Here is a 6,495-nt window from a genome sequence, read left to right as displayed (position 1 = left end):
GCCCGCCCCCCCCCCCTTCGTGAGTCTGTTCCGTCCCCGCCAGTGATGCGACCTATCACTGCAGTGTCGTCTGCGAACCTTAGGATGATGTTGTCCTTGTGGGAGGCGACACAGTCGTGGGTGAACAGGGTGTAGAGGATGGGACGGAGGACACATCCCTGTGGATTACCAATGTTTGTAGTGATGCTGGCTGAAGTCCTATTGCCAATCCTGACAGACTGGGGCCTGCCAGTCGGAAAGTCTGGGAGCCGGTCACAGAGAGTGGGGTGCAGACAGTTTGTGGGGGATAACCATGTTGAAAGCAGAACTGTAGTCAATGAAGAGTATCCTGATGTAGGAGTCTCTATTTTCCAGGTGAGAAAGGTAATAATGATGGGCAGCAGCAATAGCATCTGAGGTGGCCCTGTTGGGTGGGTAGGCATACTGCAGGGGGTCCAACGTGTCTTGTATACTTTGGTCTTGGTGTGTGTGTGCCTCCTCTCTGTGCTGTGGCTGGAGTTCTCAAAATGGATGTAGAAGGTGTTGAGATCATCCAGCAGGCTGTCTGTGGAGCTGATGATGCTGGTGGTGGTCCTGTAGTCAGCAGTAGAATAGAAGTCATTCAGCTTCTCTCTGTACTGCCTCTTGGCCACTGTGATGGCTTTCCTCAGTCTGTACTTGGCAGCTTTGTACTCCGTCTCATTGCCTGATTTGATTGCATGAGAGCGAGCACGCGGCATGTGGCTTCTGGTTGGGGAACCTTCTGACTTGTATGGTGGACACAATGTTGTCAATACAGGTACTAATGTACCCGGTCACATACTCAGCATAATCCTGTATACTGACAGAAAAGTCCTCCAAGGTGGCTGCAGCTTTAAACACATCCCAGTCTGTCTGGGCAAAACAGTCCTGCAGGATGCCTTCAGTGTCTGGGGTCCAGAGTTTAATTTGTTTGGTGACAGGGTTTGTTTGTTTCAGTCTTTGACTGTAAGCTGGATACAGGAACAAAAAAATGTGGTCCGAGCGGCCAAGGTGGAGGCGGGGTGCAGCATTGTATGCGCCCTGTATGTTACTGTGAACATGATCCAGAGTGTTCTTGCCCCGGGTGGGGAATGTTCACATGTTGGTAATATTTGGGAAGTACATTCCATAAATTGCACTGTTTAAAGTCGCCTGCAGCGGTAAATACATCATCGGGGTGTACTGTCTTTAGCGTGCTGATGACATCGTGGAGTTTGCTAAGAGCCATCGAGGGATTAGCTCTTGGGCTAACATACACAGCAGCCAGAAACACGGCACTATGCTGTCTTGCTAGATAATAGGGCCAGCATTTCAGCAATAAAAACTCTACGTCTGGTGAACAGTGCTTATAAACAGTCTGTACATCTCCACACCATGAATTATTGATAAACACACACACACACCGACTCCTTTTACTTTCCCCGAAGTAGCAGTGTGGTCTCCTCGATGTACAGAGTGGGTCTGTAGCTGAATCACAGAATCTGGGACTTTGTCAGAAAGCCAAGTCTCTGTGTGAATTAGATCACAGCATTCTCTGATTTCCCATTGCGTTGTAATCCTAGCCCTTAGCTTGTCCAGTTTGTTTTTCAGGGACTGTACGTTAGCTAGGAAAAGGCTGGGTTGTGGCAATTGGGTAGCGCAAGCCTTTAGCATAGCATGGAGTCCCCCTCTCTTGCCTCGTTTGCGTCTCCATCTCTGGGTCGTTTTCCTGATTTCAGCATGCTTGCTTGTGCCTGGTGCTCCAGGGGCTCCCTGAGGGTGATGGTGGTTGTTGTTGTTGTTATGGGAGTGGACAATGAATTGTACCTCCGGTGGTATGAAACCAGTAAATTCCCAGTGGCTGTTTGAGTTGGCGATATCCAGCAATGCCTATCTGTTGTATGTTAGCAGTGCATGACATTTGTGCACTGCAGAAGGAGTAAAAAACACAGAAAAAAGAAGAAAACGAAGAAAAAGTCAGCATTCGAGAGTGAAACGCGCAAACATGTCTGCATCGGAGGGTGCCATCTTACTTACAGATGCAGCTGTTGTTTTCATAAATCACTGTTTGCAGAAAATATTGTGCATTTTTTCCATTTCCAAGAGAAACTGTGTTAACATCTGTTCAAATAAAAAATCACCAAAATCTGTTATTTATCAAGGGGTGCCTAAACTTTTGCATAAGACTGTATGACCATACAATTTCATTACCTCATACCAGAACTTTCATGTGTACATCAAAGAGTTTTTCCACCTTGGCTAGTTCTTGGCTGTGAGTTATAGTTTTATTGATGTTTTTTATAACCATATTATATAATGTTACATCCCTACATCCTGAAAATATGATCTTGACCAAATTTTAATGACTGTTCACAATGAAGTAGGATTTTTGTGTAGGGGGAAAATTTGAATACTTCACCCCCACTTTGGAAAGTGTAGAGTTGAAAAACCAAATAATTTAAATTTGAAATAAAGTGAATGTTTCTCTCTATCTATTTACAGGATTAAGGAATGACTGGGAATTTCTGTCATTAAATAATTTCATAAACATCTTTTTAACTAAAAGACAAATGCAGCATGCATAGTTCAAAATAAAACACCTATTTCTATCACGAATTAACTCCCTAGATGGTGTAGAATAAACTCCCTCCTGAATTAAATCTCTCAGGTTGTGAAAGCAAATTAAAACCCTCAGGTAGTGAAGAATACGGCATCTAGCCAAAAAAAATATTACACAAAGCTCTGATGACCACTGGGTATTTTCCCTATGTCAGAAAGATTTACACACAGCATGGTCACAGACCTCCATACAGTCCATTATGCAAAAGTCCCAGTGTTTGAGGGGTAAAGCAGCGGCTCACCAAACTGGAGCACCCTAGTGTCATTTCCCCCCGGTGGCAGTGTAATTTCTGTTCTTTCCCTCTTCCAGCGGTGGTCAACCAGTTGTCAACCCATCAGCTGCTACAGGCAAAATGACCAATAGGTCAGGTTCTTGCAAGTGCACTCAAGAGCCAGCTGTTCAACCTTCTGTTTGTATGCAGACTTTCACTCTCTCAAATGAGACCAATGATTTAACAGAGGGGTCTTCTGAGGTGCAGTTTCTAGCGTTGTAGCGGTTTAGGTTACATGTTAATATGGATTATGTAATAGAATAGTGTTTATGGGTTCACTTTAAGTTCACGTGAGCTGAACAATGAGCTTAAATAAGTTAGTCAAGATGTTTCCTGTTTTTGGGTACATCTCAGGGTGTTGTCTGAGAGACAGGAAGCTAAGTTCAGAAATTGATGTAACAGCCTAAGAAAGGCTGCGGATAAAACAGTGAGGCTGAAGGCTGTGTGAGGGCGAGCATATAAAGGCTAGGATAGCTGGGTTAGTGGGAGTAGAGAGAAGAAAGGATGGTGCGTGAGCTTAGACCCAGCTGGGTGGACTATGGACTATGATTGACAGTACCTCGTGACCAACAATGACTGACTGGCGCTCTGACAATCTTCTTATTTAATACTTTATCTATCCCATTGCAGGAGGAGTGATTCTGTTCTTTGTTCGCTAACTACCAGATTACCTATTCAACTAGTACTCTGTTCAGAATAATTGTAATATTAAATGATCATTTAAATTGGGATGATTTGTCTGAATTAATTTAGTCTGTATCACATTCTGGCCACAACAGTGTAGAGGGAGAAGAGCAGCATGGAGAGCACACATCCCTGGGGGGTACATTTGCTCATTGTCCGGGTGCTGGATGTGGTTTTCCCTAACCTTCCCTGCTGCTTCCTCTCTGTCAGAAAGTTTGTGATCCACTGACAGGTATGGGCAGGCACAGTGAGCTTAGGTCAGTTTGGAGTGGAGGATGTTTGGGATGGCGGTATTGAATGTTGAGCAACAAAGAGGACTCATGCATAGGTTCCTATGTGGGTCGAGTTATTGCAGTGCTATGCTGACTGCATCATCCACTGACTGATAATATTAAGTAGGCTGTTATTTAACATTTCTGTTCTTCCTCCAACAAAAACCGAGAAGCCAAACACAGACTCTTGCCTATTAAACACAAAAACTGTCAAGACTGCATTACAGACAGGATAAGTGAAGCCACATAAAACCATTACATAAATGTAAATTTGTGTTCAGTAGACTATCCATGATTACATGAGTCAACAATAAACAACAGCTCAAAAAGCTTAGATGGTTGTTTTGTGTCACTTTGTAGTTGTTTTGCAAATTTAATTCTTATTATTCTTTCTCTGGTAAAACTTCTTTTCAGCTAAGCAAAAATGGTGTAACAAATCTTACAGCAGACTTTGGCAAAATGCAATTAACTTCACTTTACCACTCAGCATATTATATGCAAATGTCTTTACAGACCAAGCATGGAGGTCTCTTCTTTTTAGCAGATGTATTTCACATCCAAATAAAACTGAGACACACAGCAGGCATAAATAAAAAAAAACAACAAAAAAGAACACCTGTTTCCATCCCAAATTCAATGTGTAGAATAAACTCACACACAAATTAATTAAATCCCTGAGGATGTGAAACCGAATTAAAACCTTCAGGTGGTGAAGAATAGGCCACTTAACTGAAAGCTATTTCCCAGTTCTCTTAACCAGGAACTCAGAGAGACAAGGCGGTCCAAGTGGATACAAAAAAACCGTGCTGGTTTATTCAAAGGATCACAGGCAAAATTAACATTACATGTCCAGGTATCTTCCACCTCCAATACTGCGCGCAGGCAGATGAAGAATGAAAGACCCCGAACCTCAACAGGCCCGTACATTATATCTGGTTTGGGCTAACCCCATTCTACACAGGGACGTCAAACCGTGGCATCACCTGATATGCCAGCTTCACAGCTGACCGTAGCAGTAGTCAAAACATGGAGAAAATCAATGTGTATGAGTGTTGATTATGTGGTGTGTATCTAAGAACATACAGGACATTCAGGGACATGTCTGGACATTAAGCCTAGGACGATATTATGATTAAGATTACGGCTAAACATATCATAATAACAATAATCATCCTGCCTGCTGACAATCAAACCTTTCTATCTAGTTATCCTTGCCCACGTACACCATGCTAAAATCTCATGACAATGACTAAGCGTTTAAACTAGACATCCTGTCTCCACTAAACATTTCTAATACAACAAGTATCTAACCAATATCTATCTAACTAAAAAAATACCTAACATAACCAAAAAAATATTACACAAATCTTCAGTGACCATTTTGTATTTTCCCTGTGTCGGACAGATTTCCACACAGCATGGTCACTGACCTCCATACAAGTGGAGGAGTGCTGAGGTAGAAGTCTCTCACAGCAGTGTGGAGAGTGGAGCAATGGTGGAGTCAGACAATGGTGAGGAAAACTCCCAGGTGAGTGGAAGAGTGCTGGGGTTGCTGGTACAGGAACAAGTAAGCTAAGATAAATGAGGTAGCGGGGCCACAAATGTTCAGTAAGCATGAACAGATTGGCAAGGAGAAGACACTAGTGTTCAGGTTACGGTATGTGGTGTCTGGTTGATGTGATGGTTCAGGGCAGCTGTGCCGCCCAACACCTGGCATGCTTTGCTGCTCACCCTCTCTGTCAGAGCAAGGGAGTGAGGGAGCACTGGCAGTGGACCTAATATTATGCATTGTATTATGATGCATGTTAATTTCCAAACTGCTACTAAGGACATGGCTGCTGCAATGGCTTTTCCTAAGGGGTCATGGTTGTGCCTCCTGTATATACTGTTGTTCATTTCTGCTGCTGATCACAGTAAATTATGGTTTTTGAATTAGTGCTCACTTAGGATGGTTACTGACAATCCACCACAATGTATGGGCAAATCCAAGTAGCAAAATTATATAGTCAGCTTTAACAGTGGATTGCTAGGGGTTTATTAACTTCAATAGTAGGTTAAATCTTAATAGCCCTCAAGGAAGGATTTAGCTACCGGTTTTAGCTCCCTTTGTCTAGGAGCCACAAATCTTCTACTTTTTTCGTTAAACCATAAGAAGTCTTGTAAAATTTGACTTTTTCCCTTCAATCCCTAATATTTTTGGGGGGTGTACAAGTAAGTTTTTTTGTACAGAGATATTGACAGGGAAGGACAAGGGCCGTTTTTGCAATGTTTATCAGCCTGGCAGGCAGTAAAAACTGGCCAGAAGTGTCAGAAACGGCACGCGTAATGTGGCCGAAAAGTGTTGTGAACTCAATTAAATGGCCAGACGAGGAAGTGTTAAACAAAAACCGTCTCTTTATTAAGAGAACTAAAACTAAACAACAAACCATACAAGACACGGTGGAAACAAAAACTCACGGTCGGTCCTGACTGTCCGCTGAAGTCTGTACATGTCCTGTTTGGTTGCTGAGCCAAACCAGACAGTGATGGAGGTGCAGAGAACAGACTTAATGATTCCTCTGTAGAACTGTATCAGCAGCTCCTGGGGCATGTCGAACTTCCTGAGCTGGCACAGGAAGTACATCCTCTGCTGTGCCTTCTTGATGATGGCCCTGATGTTGGATTTACAA

The sequence above is a fragment of the Monopterus albus genome, unplaced genomic scaffold (assembly GCF_001952655.1).
Source record: "Monopterus albus unplaced genomic scaffold, M_albus_1.0 scaffold544.1, whole genome shotgun sequence".
Lineage (NCBI taxonomy): Eukaryota > Metazoa > Chordata > Actinopteri > Synbranchiformes > Synbranchidae > Monopterus > Monopterus albus.
The sequence above is the reverse complement of the archived record's forward strand: the minus strand, read 5'-3'. Positions refer to the sequence as shown.